The 23,273-nt window shown below is 41.5% G+C and overlaps 1 protein-coding gene and 2 pseudogenes across 2 annotated transcripts in view; 2 read left to right on the top strand and 1 right to left on the bottom strand.

Annotated features, from left to right (window-relative positions):
• KCNG3 (potassium voltage-gated channel modifier subfamily G member 3) overlaps positions 1-23,273 on the top strand; it is a 58,974-nt gene that overhangs the window by 20,204 nt on the left and 15,497 nt on the right. The gene's annotated exons all lie outside the window — the stretch shown is intronic.
• LOC120366358 (small ribosomal subunit protein uS15-like) lies at positions 5,779-6,270 on the bottom strand (annotated as a pseudogene).
• On the top strand, positions 8,300-16,427 carry LOC141584021 (non-selective voltage-gated ion channel VDAC1-like; annotated as a pseudogene).

Below are 23,273 nucleotides of genomic sequence, written 5' to 3'. Positions count from 1 at the left end.
ATTAGTTTGCACAAATCGTCTATATTGGGTCAGCTGCCACTGGAGTAAGGCAGGCTGGCTCCTCCCAGACCTATTGCTTTCAAAGGATTCGTCAGAACAAAAGAATTCCCCTTTATGAGTTCTCTTTAATTTGGCCATATTTAATTATCTTTTTTGTTTGTTTTGCAAGAAAAATTTTTAGGTCAAAATTACAGTGTAGTGCATAAAACCTAAGTGTAAGATTTGATAAAATTTGACAAATGTTTAAAATATCTATCAGGGCAAAATTAAGTGGGGGAAGCAGAATGGAAACAAAGTATATGAAGAAAGTAACAATGTAAATTTTCTGTTAAAGATTAGTATATATTTTTTAAAATGAGAGTTGGTAGGTATATCAAAACATGATATTTGAATTCATAACAGTTTTTTAAAAATACTTTATTTATTTATTTATTTATTTATTTATTTACTTATTTTGAGACAGAGTTTCACTCTTGTTACCCAGGCTGGAGTGCAATGGCGCGATCTCGGCTCACCGCAACCTCTGCCTCCTGGGTTCACGCAATTCTCCTGCCTCAGCCTCCTGAGTAGCTGGGATTACAGGCACGCGCCACCATGTCCAGCTAATTTTTTGTATTTTTAGTAGAGACGGGGTTTCACCATGTTGACCAGGATGGTCTCGATCTCTTGACCTCGTGATCCACCCGCCTCGGCCTCCCAAAGTGCTGGGATTACAGGCTTGAGCTACCGCGCCCGGCGCTTATTTATTTTTTATTTTGAGACAGAGTTTTGCTCTTGTCACCCAGGCTGGAGTGCAGTAGTGCAGTGTTGGCTCATTGTAATCTCCACCTCGCAAGCTCAAGCGATTCTCCTTCCTCAACCTTCTGAGTAGCTGGGATTACAGGCACATGCTATCATGCCCAGATAATTTTTGTATTTTCAGTAGAGATGGAGTTTTACCATGTTGGCCAGTCTGGTCTAGAACTCCTGACCTCAGGTTATCTAGCCACCTTGGCCTCCCAAAGTGTTGGGATTACAGGCGTGAGCCACCCTCCCAGGCGGAAAATTTTTTTCTTTTTTCCTGAGATGAGTCTTGCTCTGTTGTCCAGAGCTGAAGTGCAGTGGCGCCATCTCAGCTCTCTGCAATCTAGCCTCCCGGGGTTCAAGCAATTTTCTTGCCTCAGCCTCCCAAGTACCTGGAATTACAGGCGTAATTTTTGTGTTTTTAGTAGGGATGGGGTTTCACCATGTTGGCCAGGCTGGTCTGAGTCTCCTGACCTCGTGATCCGCCTGCCTCGGCCTCCCAAAGTGCTGGGATTACAGGCGTGAACCACCACACCCAGCCTTTTTTTTTTTATTTTTATTTTTTGAGATGGAGTTTAACTCTTGTTGAACAGGCTGGAGTGCAATGGTGCAATCTTGGCTCACTGTGACCTTTGCCTCCAGGGTTTAAGTGATTTTCCTGCCCCAGCTTCCCAAGTAGGTAGGATTACAGGTGCATGCCACCAGGCCTGGCTAATTTTTTTTTTTTTTTTTCCTAGTGGGGACGGAGATTTGTTCTGTCGGTCAGGGGTGTCTCAAGCTTCTGACCTCTGGTCATCCGCCCACCTTGGCCTCCCAAAGTGCTGGGATTACAGGCATGAGCCACTGAGCCTGGCAGAAACTCCCTTTCTTTTTGTGCAGCAGCAACTCCATTTTTGTAATGATGTGTGGGGAACTTTGAGTCACATCTCAAGCATCAAATTAAGGGCCAAATTGACTTTAATTGATAGTTATTGTTATATATGTCATTTTAGAACCAAATAAGTGAAAAAACAGAATTTTTCAGCCCTTAGATTAAAATTAAATTTTATTAGCTGACAGTGTAATATACAATGGACTTTTAAAACAAATTGTACTTATTTCTCAATTAACCTGTATAATTTATTTATTTATTTATTTATTTTATTTTATTTTTTTTTTTGAGACGGAGTTTCACTCTTGTTACCCAGGCTGGAGTGCAATGGCGCGATCTTGGCTCACCGCAACCTCCACCTCCTGGGTTCAGGCAATTCTCCTGCCTCAGCCTCCTGAGTAGCTGGGATTACAGGCACGCACCACCACGCCCAGCTAATTTTTTGTATTTTTAGTAGAGACGGGGTTTCATCATGTTGACCAGGATGGTCTCGATCTCTTGACCTCGTGATCCACCCGCCTCGGCCTCCCAAAGTGCTGGGATTACAGGCTTGAGCCACCGCGCCCGGCCTTTTTTTTTTTTTTTTTTTTTTTTCTGGAGACAGTTTTACTCTTGTTGCCCAGGCTGGAGTGCAATGATGTAATCTTGGCTCACCACAACCTCTGCCTCCTGGGTTCAAGCAATTCTCCTACCTCAGCCTCCTAAAGTGGTGGAATTACAGAAGTGAGCCACTGTGCCTGGCTGTAAAGCATGTGTTTCTTTTATTTCACAGATTGATTTGTTCTGCTTCATCAGTTTTTGGTAGATACAGTGAAGAAAAACACATTTTGATTGGCATAAGGAATTCGGTTTTTAAATGCTTAAATTTTGCTTTATTTTCAACAGTCACTTATATTAGAAAAGAAAAAAAATCTTCAGAGCATTTGCTGTAATGGCTTAGCACCAATATTTTGATAAATTACACAGGTTAGGCCAGGCATGGTGGCTCACCCCTGTAATCCTAGCACTTTGGGAGGCTGAGGTGGGTGAATCTCTTGAGGCCAGGAGCTCAAGACCAGCCTGGGCAACATGGTGAAACCCCATCTCTACTAAAAATACAAAAATTAGCTGGGCATGGTGGTGCATACCTGCAGTCCCAGCTACTTGGGAGGCTCCGACAGGAGAATCACTTGAACCCAGGAGACGGAGGTTGCAGTGAGCTAAGATCATGCCACTGCACTCTAGCTCGGGGGACAGAGCGAGACTCTGTCTAAAAACAAACAAAAAAAAGGGTCAGGAGTTTGAGACCAGCCTGATCAACATGGTGAAACCCCATCTCTACTAAAAATACAAAGATTAGCCAGGTGTTGTTGGGTGTGCCTGTAGTCCAGCTACTGAGGAGGGTGAGGCAGGAGAATTGCTTGAACCTGGGGGGCGGAGGTTCCAGTGAGCTGAGATTGCACCACTGAACAAAAAAAAAAAAAAAAAAAAGAAAGAAACATATGCTTTAGAAAGGTAGAAGAGGAAATTATGTGTAAAAGTCATTATAATGTCTTCAGGCATATAAAAAACGGTGGATGATAACACAGTGAACATCGGTGTACCCACTACCCAACTAAAGAAATAAAACATTAAAAATGCCATTGAGCCTGTAATCCCAGCACTTTGAGAGGCCAAGGTGGGTGGATCACCTGCGGCCAAGAGATTGAGACTAGCCTGGCCAACATGGTGAAACCCTGTCTTTACCAAAAAAATACAAAATTTAGCTGGGCGTGTTGGCACATGCCTGTAGTTCGTTCCAGCTACTGAGGAGGCTGAGATGGGAGAATCACTGGAACCCAGGAGGCAGAGGTTGCAGTGAGCCAAGATCGTGCCAGTGCACTCCAGCCTGGGTGACAGAGTGAGTCCTTGTCTCAGAAAAAAAAAATTGCAGTTGAAGTTAACCTAGTGCCTCTTTCCCATTGAAATCCCTTTATTTCCACAGAAAGTGGCACTCTCCTGACTTTGATGTTATTTCCATGTACTTAAAAATACATTTAATATATGATTATGTATCTACATAAAATATAACATTGTTTAGCATAAACTATTTTTATAAATGTTATAATCAGTGGAGTCCGCAGCTTGCCTTTTTAGCTCAGCTTCGTGTTCATGTTTGATTTCTGTGGCTGTAGCCCTTGCATTTTAACTGTAATGTAGTAGGTATTGATTTATTTGTTCTTTTGTTCACAGAAATTTTGCTATTACTGTAGTGCTCCAATAAATAGTTTTTGTTCATGTCTCAGTGCACATGTAGGAGACTTTCTTTAGTGCATCTACCTAGGATTGGAGTTGCTATATTGAAAAGTATGAGCATCTCTTCTAGATGTTGCTAAATAGCTCTCCAGATAGTTCTACTGATTTGTATTCTTAACAGTAGTGAATAGGAGTCCTGTTGTTCAATATCCTTGCCATTTCTACATTTAGTCACACTAACACTTTGCTAATCTGGTAGATAAGAAATATATCTTGCTTTTTTTCTGGTTCTTTCTTTGATTTTTTCTTTCTTTTTTTTTTTCTTGAGATACAAGGTCTCACTCTGTCACTTAGCCTGGAGTGCAGTGGTAAAATCATGGCTCACTGCTGCCTCAACCTCCTGGGCTCAAGCAATCCTCGTGCCTCAGCCTCCCAAAATGCTGGGATTACAGGCATGAGCCACTGCATCTAGCCTCATGTCTGGGTTGTTTTGATCAGCATAATGTTTAAAAACATTTATATATGTGTTGTTTGTATTATTAGTTAATTCTTTTTTTAAAAATTGAGATATTCACTTAATAAAATCTACCATTTCAAGTGTGCAGTTTGGTGGTTTTTAATGATATACACTACATTGTACATCTATCATCACTATTCCAGAACATTTTCATCACCCCAGAAAGAAACCTACTTGTTAGCAGTCACACCCTGTTCCTCCTCCTTGCACCCTGGCAACCATCTGCTTTCTTTCTCCATGGATTTGCCTATTCTGGACATTACATATGAATACAATTATACAACATGGAGCCTTTTGTGTCTGGCTACTTTCACTTAGTTTATTATCAAGATTCATCCATGTGGTATTTCATTCCTTTTATGACTGGATAATCTATTATATGGTTATATAACATTTTGTTTACCCATTCATCAGTTGAACATTTGTATTGTTTTTACTGTTTAATTATTATGACTGCTATGAACATTTGTGTCCAAATTTTTGTGCGAATATATCTAAATTTTTTTTGGGGGGGACAGTATCACTCTGTTGCTCAGGCTGGAGTGCAGTGGCAAGATCATAGCTCACTGCAGCCTTGAAGCCCTGGGCTCAAGTGATCCTTTAGCCTCAGCTTTCCAATTAGCTGGTACTATAGGCATTTACCACCATGCCTGGCTAATTTAAACATTTTTTGTAGAGTTATATCTCACCGTGTTGCCTAGGCTGGTCTCAATCCTTCTGCATTGGCCTCCCAAAGTGCTTGGATTATAGATTTAAAAGCCACCCCTTCTGCGCACTCCCAGCCCCTCTTATTTTTTTGAGACGGAGACCTGCTCTGTTACCCAGGCTGGAGTGCAGTAATGTGACCATGGCTCGCTGCAGCCTCAGCCTCCCACCTTAGCCTTCTGAGTATTGGGACTACAGACATATGCCACCACACCTGGCTAATTTTTGTATGTTTTTTTATAGAGTCAGGGTCCTACTTTGTTGCCCAGGCTGGTTTTAAACTCCTGGGCTCAAGGTACGTACCTGCCTCAGCCTCCCAAAGTGCTAGTATTACAGTTGTGAGCCACCATGCCTGATCCTGACTTTCCTTGTTCTTTAGTGGTTGATTATACATCCTAGGTACTGATTGTGCATTGCAAATATTTTCTTTTATTTATTGGTTTATCTTAAAATATTTGTAGAGACAGGGTTTTAATATGTTGTCCAGGCTGGTCTTGAACTCCTGCAATCCTCCTATATTGACCTCAGAGTATCTGGATTATAGGCGTGAGCTACTATGACTGGCTGCAAATATCTTCTTTCTGACTGTGGCTGGTATTTTTACTTTGTTTTAGGTGTTTTGGGGCTTATAGAATCTGTACATTAAAAAAATTTTTAATTACTTTGTTACTTGAGTACATAGACAAATTTATGCGACCAGGACAGAGGCTGTAGATGACTCATATTTCCAACTGAGAAGGAGGACTCTCTTTGTCTTATAATATCAAGCCAAGTAGTGAATCCAACTCTCTATCAGAATCAGACAGAATTTAGCGTTCTTATCCTTTCTGTTCCTCTGAAGATGATTTCAAACAGCAACTGCTTTCTTAATTAAATGGTAGAGATCTTCAGGGAGATAAGGAGCAAGTCCTTCAGACTTGAGAATTCTTAAGATTTTATTGCTCATCACAAAATGTGCTTGTGTAACACCATGTGAGTCTCTCAGGATCACACCAATTTGTGAAGTAGTCAGGCCTTCTTGGCCAGTTTGTAAATCTGCTCCTTCACTTCATCAGATGTCAACTTCAGCCAAGGCGGGGCTGCAGCAGTGATAGGGCAGATCCAACTGGGACAGGCCCTTCCTGGGAGCATGCCACCCATGATGGCAGCAGTCAGGCAGCAAAAGGAAGAAGCTATACATTTTAATAGACAAATTTATCAATTTTTTTTTATGGTTAGTGTGATTTTTTTTTCTTTTTTTGACAGAGTCTTGCTTTGTCACCAGGCTGGAGTGCAGTGGCACATCCCAGCTCACTGCAGCTTCTGGTTTCAGGCAGTTCTCCTGCCTCAGCCTCCTGAGTAGCTAGAACTACAGGCACGCATCACCACGCCTGGCTAATTTTTTTGTATTTTTAGTAGAGATGGGGTTTTACCATGTTGGCCTGGATGGTCTTGATCTTTTGACCTCACGATCCACCTGCCTTGGCCTCCCAAAATGCTGGGATTACAGGTGTGAGCCACCGTACCTGGCCAGTTAGTGTGATTTTTAACTTATCTGAGAAAACATCCAATATTGTCTTCAAAAATCATAAGATTCTTTTATATTTTCTTTAAAGTTGTAAATACATTTATAAATAATTTATTTAACTTTTACATTTCAAATTGAGCCTGTAGTCCACCTATACTTATAATAATAATAATTATTATTATTATTATTTTTTGAGATAGAGTCTTGCTCTGTTACCCAGGCTGGAGTGCAGTGGCACGATCTTGGCTCACTGCAATCTCCACCTACCAGGTTCAAGCAGTTCCCCTGCCTCAGCCTCCCAAGTAGCTGGGACTATAGGCATGCACCACCATGCCCAGCTAATTTTTGTATTTTAGTAGAGACAAGGTTTCACCACATTGGTCAGGATGGTCTGGATCGCCTGACCTCATGATCCGCCTGGCTTGGCCTCCTAATGTGTTGGTATTACAGATCTGAGCCACTGCACCTGGCCTAGTTGACCTATAACTATTTATGTGAGGAATTTAATTTTATTCATGTGTATAACACTTTCCCCAGCACTATAGCATAGTCCAGTATGTACTTCACTAATCTAAAGAGCCTCATTTGCCATATATCTTGTTTATGTGGGTATATGGATTTACCTCTAGGTTCACTATTATATTAATTCTAGCATCAACACTATAGTGTCTTAATTACTGAAATAATATAGTCAGCTTATTAATTTCCATGAGAACCCTTCTTGGGAATTTTGATCACATTACGCTAAAATTTTTGCATTAAATTTATGGATTAATTTGGAGAGTTGGCATTTTTACGTTATTTAGTTTTATTATCCATGAACATAGTATATGTAATTCTACTTCACTGTTCTTTAATGCCTTTCAATAAAGTTTTATGGTTTTATCTAAAAATTATTTTATACCTTTTGTTAGATTTATATCTAGGTACCTTATAACTTGTGTTGCTATTGCTGATTATATTCTTTTTTAAAATTACAATTTCTGCCTTTTGCTGATATGGCTGTACAGTTGATTTTGTACCTTCATCTTTTATGTAGCAATATGGACTGTTCCTAATTTATGATGGTTCATTTTAAGATTTTTTGGTTTATGATGAGTTTACTGAAATTTAACTTCATTGTATGTCAAAGAGCACCTGCACTTTTCATTTATTCTAATAACTCACACAATGTATTTTTGTTGTAGTGTAGACAATGATAATACCTGGAAATACAGTCTTTGCAACCTTTATAACACCTTTGTCTTGTTCCAGTGGTTAAACCCTTTAGAGTTGGACTGATGCGAAGTGGTGACTGCTGGCATTCTTGTCGTTTTATTTTTAAATACATTTTTAGATCACACTTGCTAATTTATGTAGAATTTTAGCATATATGTTTCTAAATGAGATTGGCCTATAGTTTTTCTCTCTTGTACTGTCTGTTTGGGTTTGGTATCAGGATTTCAGTAACTATAGCCTCATCCTCTCCAGGCTCAGGCGATCCTTCCACCTCAGCTCCCCAGTAGCTAGGACTACAGGTGCATGCTACCATGCCTCCATGCCTGGGTAAGTTTTGTATTTTGTGTAGAGACTGAATTTTGCCATGTTGTCCAGGCTGGTCTTGAACTCCTGGGCTCAAGCAGTCTGCCTGTGTGGGCCTCCCAAAGTGCTGGTATTACTGTTGTGAACCAGCACACCTGGGCATGATTTCACTAACTTTTTTTTTTTTTTTTTTGAGACAGAGTCTCACTCTGTCACCCAGGCTGGAATGCAGTGGCATGATCTTGACTCACTGCAACCTCTGCCTCCTAGCCTCCCAAGTAGCTGAGATTACAGGCATGTGCCACCATGCCTGGCTCATTTTTGTATTTTTAGTAGAGACGTGTTTTCACCAAGTTGGCCAGGATTGGCCTCCCGAAGTGCTGGGATTACAGGTGTGAGTTGCTGTGCCCAGCATTTTACTAACTTTTTTTCTTGAGATGGAGTCTCACTCTATCGCCAGGCTGGAGTGCAGTGGTGCATCCCAGCTCACTGCAACTTCTGTTTTCCGGTTTCAAGCAATTCTTCTGCCTCAGCCTCCCGAATAGCTGGGACTACAGGCACGCACCACCATGCCTGGCTAATTTTTTTTGTACTTTTAGTACAGATGGGGTTTCACCATGTTGGCCAGGATGGTCTCTTGACCTTGTGATCCACCTGTCTCCACCTTCCAAAGTTATGGGATTACAGGCGTGAGCCACCGCACCTGGCTCACTAACTTTTTTAAATGAGTTGGTAACTGCTTTTTAAATTATTTGGGATAGTGTTATATAAAATAAGGATTATTCATTCTGGGTATTTGATAGAACTTGCCTGTAGAATCATCTGGACCTGATGTGCATCTTTTGGTGGATAGATTTCAAAGTGTAGATTCAATTTTTTTAAAATCTTTGTAGGACTGTTCAGTTTTTCCAAAACTGAAAATTTTGGTCTGATTCATTTTTCTGAGAAATTGTCCATTTCACCTTAATTTTATGTTTATCTTCATGTAGTGGTTTAATGTATTTTTATGTTTTTATAAAAGGTCTGTTTTTGTCTGGGCACGGTGGCTCACGCCTGTAATCCCAGCACTTTGGGAAGCCAAGGCAGATGGGTCACCTGAAGTAAGGAGTTGGAGGCCAACCTGGCCAACATGGTGAAACCCTGTCTCTACTAAAAATGCAAAAATTAGCCAAGTGTGGTGGCAGGCACCTGTACTTCCAGCTACTAGGGAGGCTGAGGCAAGAGAATTGCTTGAACCCAAGAGGCAGAGGTTGCAGTGAGCTGAGATCATGCCACTGCACTCCAGCCTGGGCAACAAAGTGAGACTTGGTCTCAAAAAAAAAAGTAATTGCGGTTTTTGCCACTAACTCCCATGGCAAAAACCACAATTAACTTTTGCAACAATCTACCATTCTGTACCAACAGTGTACAGTCGTATGTCGCATAAGGACGGGAGATGCATTGTTAGGCAATTTCCTTGCTCTGTGAACATCATAGAGTGTCCTCACACCAACTGGGATGGTATTGCCTACTACATACCTCACCACTTAGGATGTATGGTGTAGCCTGTTGCTCCTAGGCCACAAACCTATGCAGCATCTACTGAATACTGTAGGCAGTTATAACACAGTGGTAATTACTTGTACATTGTTTTTTGTAGTTGTTTTTTTTTTGTTTTTTTTTTTTTTCCCTGTGGTAGTCTTTCTCTGTCACCAAGGCTGTAGTGCAGTGGCACACAATCTTGGCTCACTGCAACCTCCACTCAACCTCAACCTCCCAAGTAGCTGAGGTTACTGGCAGGCCCCATCACACTCGACTAATTTTTGTATTTTTGTTAGAGACAGGGTTTCACCATGTTGACCAGGCTGGTCTCGAACTCCTGACCTCAGGTGATCCACCTATCTTGGCCTCCGAAGATGTTGGGATTAGAGGTGTGAGCCATTGCACCTGGCCTCTTTGTGTATTTAAACGTACCTAAACAGATAAAAGGTACAGTAAAAATGCAGTATTGTAATCTTAGGGAACCACTGTCATATACATGATTCATTGCTGACAGAAATGTCGTTGTGTGGTGTATGACTGTATACGGTTTCAGTTACTTCACAAACTTGGTGTTACTGGTCTTACAAATTTTAGTTATTCTGTCAGGAGTGTAGTAATATCTCATTGTGGTTTTAATTTTTCTGATGACAAAGAGTTGATTATCTTTTTCATTAGCTTGTTGGCCTTTTACATAATTTATTATATGAAGTGTTTGTCCACATATTTAGCCTATTTTTTAAAAAATGGGTTATTTTTGGCCAGGCGGAGGGGCTCATACCTGTAATCCCAGCACTTTGGGAGGCTGAGGCAGGTGGATCACCTAAGGTTGGAAGTTTGAGACCAGCCTGACCAACATGGAGAAACCCCATCTCTACTAAAAATACAAAATTAGCCAGAAATGGTGGCACATGCCTGTAATCCCAGTTACTCAGGAGGTTGAGACAGGAGAATTGCTTGAATCCAGGAGGTGGAGATTGCAGTGAGCCAAAATCACGCCATTGCACTCCAGCCTGGCAACAAGAGCAAAACTCCATCTCAAAAAAAAAAAAAAATTATTTATTTTTGCTATTTGCTATTGAGTTTTAGGAATTATTTGTGCAATGTGAATACTAGTCCTTTGGCAGATGTGTTGTGAATATTTTCTTCTAGTTTTTGGCTTGCTTATTCATATTCTTACTGGTGTCTTTTATTATATTAAAGTTATTTAATTTCGGTAAAGTCTAATTTATCAGTATTTTATTTCATGCTTTTTCTGCCCTACATAAGAAAGTTAGCCTACTTCCCAAGTCACAAAGATTATTCCTATGTTTTCTTCTAAAATCTTTCTTTTTATTTTTGAGACAGAGTCTTGCTCTGTCACTCAGGCTGGAGTGCAGTGGCATGATCTTGGCTCACTGCAACCTCTGCCTCCTGGGTTCAAGCGATTCTTCTGCCTCAGCCCCCTAAGTAGCTGTGACTACAGGTGTGTGCTACCACACCTGGCTAATTTTTGTATTTTTAGTAGAGGTGGGGTTTCACCATGTTGGCCAGGCTGGTCTCGAACTCCTGACCTCATGAGCTGCCTGCCTTGGCCTCCCAAAGCATTGGGATTACAGGCATGAGCCACCACACTCCGCTCCAAAATTTTTATAGGCTGATGCTGGTGGATCACTTGAACCCAGGAGTTCGAGACCAGCCTGGGTAACGTGGTGAAATCTCATCTCTACTAAAAATACAAAAACTAGCTGGGTGTGGTGGTCAATGCCTGTAGTCCCAGCTACTTGGGAGGCTGAGGTGGGAGGATCTCATGAGCCTGGGAGTTAGAGGTGGTAGTGAGCTGTGATTGTGCAACTGTATTCCAGTCTGAGTGACAGAGCCAGACCCTTTTTCAAAATAATAATAATAATAATGGGGTGGGGTGTGGTGGCTCATGACTATAATCCCAGCACTTTGGGAGGCTGAGATGGGTAGATCACAAGGTCAAGAGTTCAAGACCAGCCTGGCCAACATAATGAAACCCCATTTCTACTAAAAAATACAAAAAAATTAGCTGGGCATGGTGGTGCGTGCCTGTAGTCCCAGCTACTCAGGAGGCTGAGGTAGAAGAATCACTTGAACTCAGGAGGTGGAGGTTGCAGGGAGCCCAGATCACGCCACTGTACTCCAGCCTGGGCAACAGAGTGAGATTTTGTCTCAAAAAAAATAAAATAGAATAAAAAATAAATTAATTAAATACTCCTAAAAAAAAATCTTTACAGTTTTTACTTTTACATTTATTTAGTACTATACTCCATCTCATTAATCTTTGTGTGGTTTGAAGTAAGGATAGTAATGCATTATCTCTAATTGTTTTTTTTTTAATCAGCATACCAAATATATAATTTTGTCCTAAGCATTCCATTAGACTGATAAAACAGTTGAATTCCCTAATGATAAAATTTATTGTACCATGAATTTAGTCAAACAGCGTATTTTCAGTGTACCATGATTAGAAAATGTAGTGATTTTTTTTTTTTTTTTTTTTAAAGACACACAGCACCACTTGCTTCCTAGCTGGAGAGACAGACGGCTAAATGTACAATCGCTACCTGATGTGCTATGTGCATTGCTAGAGATAAGCACTGGCTGCTGTAGGAACACCAGGGAGAAACTCAGCCATGCTAGCAGACCTAAGATATGGATTCCCTGGGGTGGTGATGCTTGAGCTCAGACTTGAAGGCCTGGTTGATATTGGCTAAGGAAGGAGGGTAGATGTGCAAAGGCAAGAGGTGTGAGAAAATTGGGGACTGTGTTACTTTCCATTAGTTGGAGCAGATGGTGCAAGGCGGAGAGTGGCAGAGCTGAAGCCTTGCATGATAACTCATGAGTATTAGCTCTTATCTGAGAGTTGGGAGTCAGCAGTACCTCAGTACTCAAAGTATTCGAGTATTGCTGCTTGAATGTTTTTGTATTCATGACTGCAGACTTAAACACTTAGCTTATTGTTTCAGGAAGACCTTGTATATAATCTAGATACTTTGAAATGTCCCTACTTTGATTAAATCTTTTGTTTTGACCGGGCTTAGAGGCTCATTGTCTGTAATCACAGCACTTTGGGAGGCCAAGGCAGGTGGATCACTTGAGGCCAGCAGTTCTAGACGAACCTGGGCAACTTGTTTAATGTTCATGTTGGAAACTGTATGCATAGAAGTATCATTGTCCTGATGTTTGCAGTGAGTACCTAGTACACAGTAATTAAGTAAAAAGAATCTGAATTGAGCACTGACAAATTAGTTACCTGTGGTTAGAAAATAGCAAATAATGGTATCAGAATGAACTACCTCACTTTTCAAAAATATAATCTGTTGAGGCAGCCCCCGCTGCAGCCACCACTGAGCCCGCCACCGCCTCTGAGCAGAGGATGGCTATGCTTCCCACGTATGCTGATCTTGGCAAATCTGCCAGGGATGTGTTCACCAAGGGCTATGGATTTGGCTTAATAAAAGTTGATTTGAAAACAAAATCTGAGAATGGATTGGAATTTACAAACTCAGGCTCTGCCAACACTGAGGCCACTAAAGTTGACTGGCAGCCTGGAAACCAAGTACAGATGGACTAGATATGGCCTGATGATTATGGAGAAATAGAACACTGACCACACACTGGTACCAAGATTGTGTGGAGGATCCGCTTGCATGTTTACTGAAGCTGACCTTTGATTCGTTGCTTCTCACCTAATGCTGGGGGAAAACATGCTAAAATCAAAACCTGGTATAGGCAGGAGCATATCAACCTGGGTTGCACTGTGGATTTTGACATTGCTGGGCCTTCAATCTCGGGTGCTTTCGGGCTGCGTTATGAGAGCTGGCTGGCTGGCTACTGGGTGAATTTTGAGACCCAGAGGAACTTTGCTCTTGGCTACAAGACTGATGAATTCCAGCTTCACACTTAACGTGACAATAGGTGAATTGGAAATTGGAGACTGCTGTTAAGCTCGCCTGGACATCGGGAAGCATTAACACTTAAGAATAGCAGCCAAGTATCAGATGGACCCTGATGTCTGCTTCTTGGCTAAAGTGAACAATGCTAGCCTGATAGGTTTAGGATACACTCAGACCATAAAGCCAAGCATCAAACTGATGCTGTCAGCTCAGCTGGATGGCAAGAACTTCAGTCAATGCTGGTGGCCATGTCTAGGACTAGAATTTCAAGAATAAATGAATATTGTATAGTTGTTTAATTTTAAACTTTTTTGCAGTATAGCTACGTTCAGAATTTAACGTCTCTCTTAACATGTCTGAGATGCAAGTATTGCTGAATATCTTGTTAGACCTCCAGGTTAAAGATGATTCAAAGAGAGTGCTACCTTTTCAAAGATATAGAAGAAATCCAATTCTAAAAAAGATCCTTTTAGCTGTAGACTTGGGGGGAATTTGGTGTCCCTTCTAGGGATGATGGGTTTAAAAAAATCTAGAAATGGCTGCAAGTGGAAGCTGATCAAGTATAGGCACTTTGTAAATTTGTATTGAATAAATGAATGAAACTGTGACTTCCTGATAGTTGAGCCTTGGTTTCCTAACCCCAGTTGTTGAGAGGCTCATTGCTTCATGTGTGTACAAATTCACCTGACAAGGGCTTTTTTATTTTTATTTTTATTATTTATTTATTTATTTTTGAGGTGGAGTCTTGCTCCGTTTGTTCACTGCAACTTCCACCTCCCAGGTTCAAGTGATTCTCGTGTCTCAGCCTCCCAGTAGCTAGGATTATAGGCACGCCCCAACACGCCTGGCTAATTTTTGTATTTTTAATAGAGATGGGGTTTCACCATGTTGGCCAGCCTGGTCTCCAACTCCTTACCTCAAGTGGTCCGCCCGCTTCGGCCTCCCAAAGTGCTGGGATTACAGGCATGAGCCACCGTGCCTGGCTAAGGGACCTTTTAAGACAGATCTTCATGACCTGCCCCCATCCCAGTCCTTCATCTCTTCTCTTATACCAAAAGGTCTGCAAGGTGTGATAGCTGCTTCTTTTGTACCATTTTGAGGTAGAGAGGTTGGATCTGATGAAGCTGGTAATTCAGGACTGAATGCCTTCTCGTGTTGTGCTTTTTTGCCCTTGCACTGGAGTATGAAATAGCTTCTAGGAGCTCCAGCTATGGGCTGGGGAGAGGCTGTGTGATTGTAATCACATGGTGACAACACTTAGAATCTAAATTGGACTTCTGTTGCTTTCTCACCACTCAATTTATTTTTTAGCAGTTTAATGGGTACATTTTAGAGTCTTTCATTTTGTGTGGAATTAGATCCTCCCCTTCAAGTGCTGTAATTAACACCACTTAAAATAAAACTTGAATAAAATATTGAAACCTACAAAAATTAAAAATATCATTTGTTGAAATTCATCTTCCCAAATTCTTCTGTAGGTAAAAACTGTCTTGAAGCCAAAATGGTAAAATACTATTAAAGAAAAGAATTGTTACCGCTTTTTGTAGGATGATCTTGTTTGAAGAGGTAGATTTCTTGATGTCCTTTCTAGTCTCATAATTCTTTTTTGGGACGGGGCGGAAACGGAGTCTCACTCTGTTGCCAGGCTGGAGTGCAGTGGTGCGATCTCGGCTCATTGCACCCTCTACCTCCCGGGTTCAAGCGGTTCTTCTGCCTCAGCCTCCCCAGTAGCTGGGAATACAGGCGTGTACCACCACGCTGAGCTAAGTTTTGTATTTTTAGTAGAAATGGGGTTTCACCGTTGGCCAGGCTGGTCACTGTCTCCAGACCTCATGATCTGCCTGCCTCAGCCTCCCAAAATGCTGGGATTACAGATGTGAGCCACCGCACCCAGCCTTCGTAATTCTTTTACTAATTAATTGCCACTTAAATAAAAAGGAATAGAACCCATGTGGTAGTTATATATGGAATAAGAACAGATTATTGAGCTTGATCTTGTGGCGTTATTTAGGCAAATATGTGTATGGTGGGGTGGTGGTGAAGGTGCAGGAAGAGATTGCGTCTCCTGGAAATTAAGGGGGCCCACCCAGAGTGGAGAATGTGGGGCCAGGGAGTGCAGGTGCTGTCAGGCTTGGGTTTCTGTGGCTCTCATCTCTGGAAAGTTTTTAGCAGTGAGAGTCAGAACCACAGATTTTTTATTTCTTCTCCTGTATGTGTATGTCCCCTACAGCATGGTAGTCTTCTGAAAACATACTCCCTGGCTCTGGTGAAGAGAAGTGCACCCTGATTTATGGGTCAGTCAGAAAGAGATGATGTCCCCAACTCTCAAGAGCCTCAGGCAAGGCGCACACAGAAACACCTCTGGTTTGTACATGGAGCCGGTTCAGAGCTAAAGAAAAAGCAACCCTAGTCCTCTGTTAGGGGGTAATGAACAGGAACACTGATGCATGGGATGGATGAAATTGTTTATGTAAATTAGCTCCTAGAAGATGATGTCTACCTTTTTATCTGTTAAGAAAATCAAAGGAAAAAAGAAAAAAAAAAATCAAAGGAGCTGGGTGCAGTGGCTCACGCCTGTAATCCCAGCACTTTGGGAGGTCGAAGCAGGCAGATCATGAGGTCAGGAGATCGAGACCATCCTGGCTAACATGGTGAAACCCCATCTCTACTAAAAATACAAAAATTAGCCGGGCATGGTGGCCCACACCTGTAGTCTCAGCTACTCGGGAGATTGAGTCAGGAGAATCACTTGAACCCGGGAGGTGGAGCTTGCAGTGAGCCGAGATCGAGCCACTGCACTTTTAGCCTGGTGACAGAGTGACATTCTGTCTCAAAAAAAAAAAAAAAAAAAAAAAAAAAAAAGAAAGAAAGAAAAGAAAAAAAAGAAAATTGAAGGAATAGTCAGAGAAGCCATTTTTTATAGTAAGATGTTTGAGGGTGCCTTTTGTTTTCTTCACTTGCCTTTCCATTTAGGGAAAGTCTGAACACTGGGCAGTGGCCCAGTGTTGTGCCCTTATGTAATCTGTGTAGGGCATCTGCTCACATTCATGTTTTATTTTGTTAACTTTTTAAATGTAGTTGCTTTCACTTCATCAGGTATCGGGAATTTCCCTGATTTTGCTTGTGCTGGTCTTTCCATACCAAATTAAATTGCCACTTTCTTAAAGAAGCCTTCTGTGATCTCCCACATGAAGGAAGACTCTGAACTTAACACGTATCTGTTATAGCATTTATTACTTTCTACATTATATTTTTGAGTTTTTAAGGATAGGATTATTGTCAGGGAGGGTATATCTTACCCTTTCCTAGGTCGCAAACTTTAAGTCTGTCTTCTTTTTAAAATCTTTTTATTTTGAAGTGATTTAACAATTATTTATTTATTTATAATTGTTAGAGACAGAGTCTTGCTTCGTTGCCCAGACTGGAGTGCAGTGGCACAATCACGGCTCACTGCAGCCTGGAACTCCTGGGTGCAGGCAGTTCTCCCCCGTCCTGACTAGCTAGGGCTACAAGCATGCACCATCATGCCTGCTATTTTTTATTTATTTTCCCTTGTAGAGATGGGAGTCTTGCTATGTTGCCTATGCTGGTCTCAAACTCCTGGCTTCAAGAAGTTCTCCCACCTCAGCCTTCCAAAATGCTGGGATTACAGGTGTGAACCACCTTGCCTGACTTGAAATAGTTTTATACTCACAAGAAGTTGTAAAAACAGCACAGAGAGTTCTGTTATACCCTTCATCTAGTTTCCCCAGTGATCACATTTTATATAACTTTGCTTAAGTTCTATCTTTAATTTATCTTTTTTTTTTTTTTTTTTTTTGAGACACAGCCTTACTCTGTCGCCCAGGCTAGAGTGCAGTGGTACGATCTTGGCTCACTGCAACCTCCACCTCCTGGGTTCAAGCAGTTCTTCTGCCTCAGTCTCCTGAGTAGCTGGGACTACAGGCGCGTGCCACCGTGCCCAGCTTAGTTTTGTATTTTTAGTAGAGATGGGGTTTCACCATATTGGCCAGGCTGACCTCAAACTCCTGACCTCGTGATCCACCCACCTCAGCCTCCCAAAGTGCTGGGATTATAGGCACGCACCACTGCTGCCCAGCCTAATTTATCTTTATATACCTCTCTGTGGCTCTGTAGAGCCTGACATACAGTAGGCACTCACTCATGAGCTTTATTGCATGATGAATGAATTAATAGGCTCCATGGGCTTAGAGCCATATCCAAGTTAATATGTTGTCATCCCATCCTGCCTCCAGGTCATTGTATCATCCTGGCTACAAGTGACCTGTCTCAGGAAACTCAGACTGAAGCCATGGGCATTTTCTGCCTCCCTTTTTGCACACTTGGTTGACTTGCCAGGCAGGGAGGGCGAGAAGGGACTCTGGGATAAATGCCCACAGACTGGGATTTGTTTCAAAATAAGACATGAGGAAAGTAGATGAGGGTGTGGAGTGGGGCAGAACTGGCTTTGGGCTGATGGTGAATGGGGTTGGATATTTGGGGGAGTCATAATACCATTCTGTCATCTCTTTTTGGAATGCAGTGGCTCAATCTTGGCTCACTGCAACCTCCACCTCCTGGGTTCAAGCAATTCTCCTGCCTCAGCCTCCTGAGAGCTGGGACTACAAGCATGCACCACCATGCCCAGGTAATTTTGTATTTTTAGTAGAGACGGGGTTTCACCATGTTGGCCAGGCTGGTCTCAAACTCCTGACCTCAGGTGATTGGCCTGCCTTGGCCTCCCAGAGTGCCAGGATTACAGGCGTGAGCCACCATGCCCAGCAATTCTGTCTTCTATGTTGAATGGTCTCAGTTCTTCATCTCTAAAACTTTAAGAAACAAGAGCCTACTACACTCATAGTATCAAAACTGTTTCTTCCTGAGATTTTGTTTTTTGTTTTTTGTTTTTGTTGTTGTTTTGAAATGGGGTCTTCTATGTGGCCCAAGCTTCTTTCTGAGGTGTTAAGAGTCTGTCTGTACAAACTCACATGAGCAGGACAGAGTGCCTTGCAAGACACTACCTCAGGCTGTTCCACAATGCACCTAAGTCATGTATTTAGGTTGAAAATTGAATTATGCCAAAAGGAGTCAGAGAAGATAAGGGTTATTTGTAGTAATTGCCTGTGATTTTTCACAGAAACACACTTTGATTGAGATTTACATATGATGGATAGCCCCTGTCTTAGCAGGCCAGGTATTGTTGCCTTTGCATTTGCAGTTAGAAACTTGGTTATTTCTTTGTAGAGGGTCATCAGTCCCTGTTTCGGAATAAAGAGAGAATGTGGATCTGGTACCTCCGTTGCCAAAACAGATGACAAGAGGAACCACAGAGGGGAAACTATGTTTAGGAGGCAGAGCCCAGATTCCTCTGGCAAGGACGATAGCAGCATGTTCCTGTCTGCTAAGGGAGAAGTGAGAAAAGCAAAGGTGGAGGTGATTCCAGGAAGAAAAGAGATCTGGCAGAATAATAGCAGCTCTTTAAAAACTGGGGAGGAAGGGCCGGGCGCGGTGACTCAAGCCTGTAATCCCAGCACTTTGGGAGGCCGAGGCGGGTGGATCACGAGGTCAAGAGATCGAGACCATCCTGGTCAACATGGTGAAACCCCGTCTCTACTAAAAATACAAAAAAATTAGCTGGGCATGGTGGCACGTGCCTGTAATCCCAGCTACTCAGGAGGCTGAGGCAGGAGAATTGCCTGAACCCAGGAGGCGGAGGTTGCGGTGAGCCGAGATCGTGCCATTGCACTCCAGCCTGGGTAACGAGCGAAACTCCGTCTCAAAAAAAAAAAAAAAAAAAAGAAAAAAAAAAAACTGGGGAGGAGCCCAGTTCTCTGTGGCCAATCCCAATGACTTTGAAAGAGTGAACTTTTCATTTATCATTGTCCTCGTCCTGCCACGTATCCTGGTGAAATGGCCATCCAAACGTGAGCATGAGGAAACAAAATGGTATCAAGTGAGGAACGTAAAAAATAACACATACATAGACTGTAGCTGTAGGGACATCCGTGAATCCCAGGTGTGATTTAATGTATGAATTAGTAAGTACATATATTTTGCATGTTTAAATTTTTATTTATTATAAGGGGTTTCACTGTATTGCCTGGACTGGTTTTGATGCCTGAGATCAAGTGATCTTCCTTCCTCAGCCTCCCAAGTAGCTAGGAGACTACAGGTACATGCCACCACACCTGGCTTTGTACATCTTTTTTTTTTTTTTAAGAGATAGAGTCTCTCTCTGTTGCCCAGGCTGGAGTGCAGTGGTGTGATCATAGTTCACTGCAACCTCAAACTCCTAGGCTCAAGTGATCCTCCTGCCTTTGCTTCCCAAAGTGTTGGGTTTACAGGCATGAGCCACTGTGCCCAGCCTTTTGTATATATACACATGCACACACACACACACCATCTCTTTCTGAGTGACCCATAAATCGGGGTGCGCTTCTCTTTACCAGAGCCAGGGAGTATGTTTTCAGAAGACTACCATGCTGTAGGGGACGTATGTATACAAGTCATATATAAAACCCACATATATATATATTTTTTGTTTGTTTGTTTGTTTGTTTTTTGAGGAGTCTCACTGCAACCTCTGTCTCCCTGGTTCAAGCAATTCTCCTATCTCAGCCTCCTGAGTAGCTGGAACTACAGGTGCATGCTGTCACACCCAGCTAATTTTTTAAATTTTTAGTAGAGATGGGGTTTTGCCATGTTGGCCAGGCTGGTCTTGAACTCCTGATCTCAGGTAATCTGCCTGCCTCGGCCTCACAAAGTGCTGGGATTATAGGTGTGAGTCACTGTGCCTGGCCAGCCTTGTAAATATTATTAAGCCACCATTTATTATCTGTGTGACATGATCTAGTTACTTTTCTCTCTCTCTCTCTTTCTCTCTTTCTCTCTCTCTCTCTCTTTTGAGACAACGTCTCTCTTTTGCCCAGGCTGGAGTGCAGTGGCACAATCACTTCTCACTTCAGCCTCAACCTCCCTGGGCTCAACCAACCCTTTTACTTCAGCCTCCTGGGTTGCTGGGAGTACAGATGTGTACCCCCATGCTTGGCTAATTTTTTTTTTTTTCTGTATTTTGCAGAGATGGAGTTTTGCCACGTTGCCTAGGCTGGTCTTGAACTCCTGGGGTGAAGTAGTTTGCCTCCCAAAGTGGCCTCCCATTCTTGGCCTCCCAAAGTGTTGGGATTATAGGCATGAGCTACTGTACTTGGCCATTAGTTACTTCTCTTTTCCTCAGTTCCTCATTTGTAGGTGGGGATCATAACAAAATCTATTGCATACAGTTGTGAGAATTAAATTAATTAGTATGTAAATTTATAGAAAGATGTTTGGAACTTGAATAAGTGTTCAATTATGTGTTTTATTGTTGATCTAGGTTGGAAGATAAAGAGGAACGAATGGTATGGATTTTTTATCTGTAAGATAATTAAAGTGTATAAGATTAAAAAAATTTTTTTTATTACAAAAAAACCCTACTTTTTCCCCATTTAACCAATTGTTGTGGCAAAAACTCTTAGAAGGACAAGAAAGAGACCCTAGGTAATGAAGTGGCTATTGATGTGCAGTTTGTTGGAAATTTTTATTGTGCTTTGTGTTATTACATTGTACATGCATGCCTGTTAGAAACGTGATTGGAAATGCCTTGTATATTTAAATCTGAAAGCTTGGAGTGAAAAGGGTAACTTTCCCTTTTGTGGCACTCCTGGGGTTGTTAAGGCTGATTTAAGCTGCTGATGACTTGACCATGGTGATTGCTCTTCTAGTTGGGCATACTTTTTCCTTTCTTTTAAAATGTTTTCAAACTGGACTTGAACTGAACTCCTTTTGAGTGTAAATGGAAGACTCCGAGCTCGGAGATGATTTGTAGTAATAATAATAATGGTCACAATCTTTTTTTTTTTTTGAGACTGGTCTCCCTCTTGCTTAAGCTGGAGTATAGTGGTGCAATCATGGCTTACTGCAGTCTTGACGTCCTGGGCTCAGGCGCTTCTCCTCAGCCTCCCAAGTAACTGGGACTGCAGGCATGCACCATCATGCCTGGCTCATTTTTGTATTTTTTGTAGAGACAGGGTTTTGACATGTTGCCCAGACTGGTCTCAAACTACTGGGTTCAAGTTATCCTCCTGCCTTGGCCTCCGTAAGTGCTGAGCCACTGCACCTAGCCATATTATTTTTTGAGGGGGGTGTAAAAAATGATTGCAGTCTATTGCCTTTCATCTCATACTGATGTATCAATATTTATGTCTTCAAAGAAGTTATATTTCATTTCTCCCTGCTGTAGCTGTTAAGTTTTATCTTAAAATTCTATTCCAGTGTAAACATAATTAACAAGTAACAATGTTATTGGAGTTTGGATTCATATAACATTTCCTTATTGTATATCATATATGTCGCAATATTGTACTATATATTAAACATACTATATATTAAATATTATATATGTACATATTACAGTTGTATAATAAATACGTGTATGTAATTATTATTGCAGATGGTTTTCTGTGTTGGCCTATTGCTTGTGTAGTTCATTTAGCTTTTTTAAGTCAGCTATTCAGTAAAAATATTCAACTTTAAGCTGTACATGTATATGTATAATTTTTTTATTTTTTATTTTTATTTGTCTTAAGAGACAGGATTTTGGTCTGTTCCCTAGGCTGGAGTATAATGGTGCAGTCATAGCTCACTGCAGCCTCAAACTCCTGGCCCAAGTGATCCTCCCATCTCACCTCCTAAGTAACTGGTACTATAGGCACATGCCCCACACTGGCTAATTTTTTGAAAATGTTTAATAGAGATGAGATCTGACTGTATTGCGATATTTCACTATATTGCAGCATCTCCTGGGCTCAAGCAATTCTCCTGCCTCGGTCTCCCAAAGTGTTGGGATTACAGACATGAACCATTGGGGCCGGCCACAGCTGTTTTTATATTAATTTTCATAGTTGTCCTTGTAATACTAAATTTTAATCAGGTTCTGTTTGGCGTTATTGTTAGAACAGTCTTCTTTAATTCTTCTGCAGTAAAGCAGAATGTAAGTCAAAATTAAAGTGAGAGTCAGCACCATTATTGCTTTTGTTTTTCCATTGAAACAGAGGGTAGTGTGGCTGAGCAGTTTAGTGTGCAGGGTGTGGTGGCTCATACTTGTAGCCTCTAGCACTTTGGGAGGCCAGGAGTTTGAGACCAGCCTGAGCAACATAGTGAGACCTCAGCTCTACAAAATATAAAGAACGTAAAAAATAAAAAAGTTCTGTATTAAGACTCTAGCCTCCTTGGGGGCATAGATTTGAATTCCACCACTGCTCATATATTTGCTTTTTAAAATTGTAGTAAAATACGCATAATGTAAAATTTCCCATCTTAACCATTTTTAAGCATACCATTTAGTATTGTTAAGTATAATATATTCATATTGTTATGAAACAGATCTTCAGAGCTTTTTCATCTTGCAAATCTGAAACTGTACACATCAAACAACTGTTCTCTTTCACTTTTTCCCAGTTGCCTGTAACTACCATCTTACTTTCTGATTCTGTTAATTTGACTACTTTAGATACTGCATGCAAGTAGAATCACATAGTATTTGTCTTTTTGTGACTGGCTTATTTCCTTACTTCACTTAATCTAATGTCCTTAAGGTTTATCCATGTTTTCTTTTTTTTTTTTTGAGATGGAGTCTTACTCTGTCGCCCAGGCTGCAGTACAATGGCACGATCTCGGCTCACTGCAACCTCTGCCTCC

Source organism: Saimiri boliviensis, chromosome 1, assembly GCF_048565385.1.
Source record: "Saimiri boliviensis isolate mSaiBol1 chromosome 1, mSaiBol1.pri, whole genome shotgun sequence".
In the NCBI taxonomy this organism is placed as follows: domain Eukaryota; kingdom Metazoa; phylum Chordata; class Mammalia; order Primates; family Cebidae; genus Saimiri; species Saimiri boliviensis.
The sequence above is the reverse complement of the archived record's forward strand: the minus strand, read 5'-3'. Positions and strand labels throughout refer to the sequence as shown.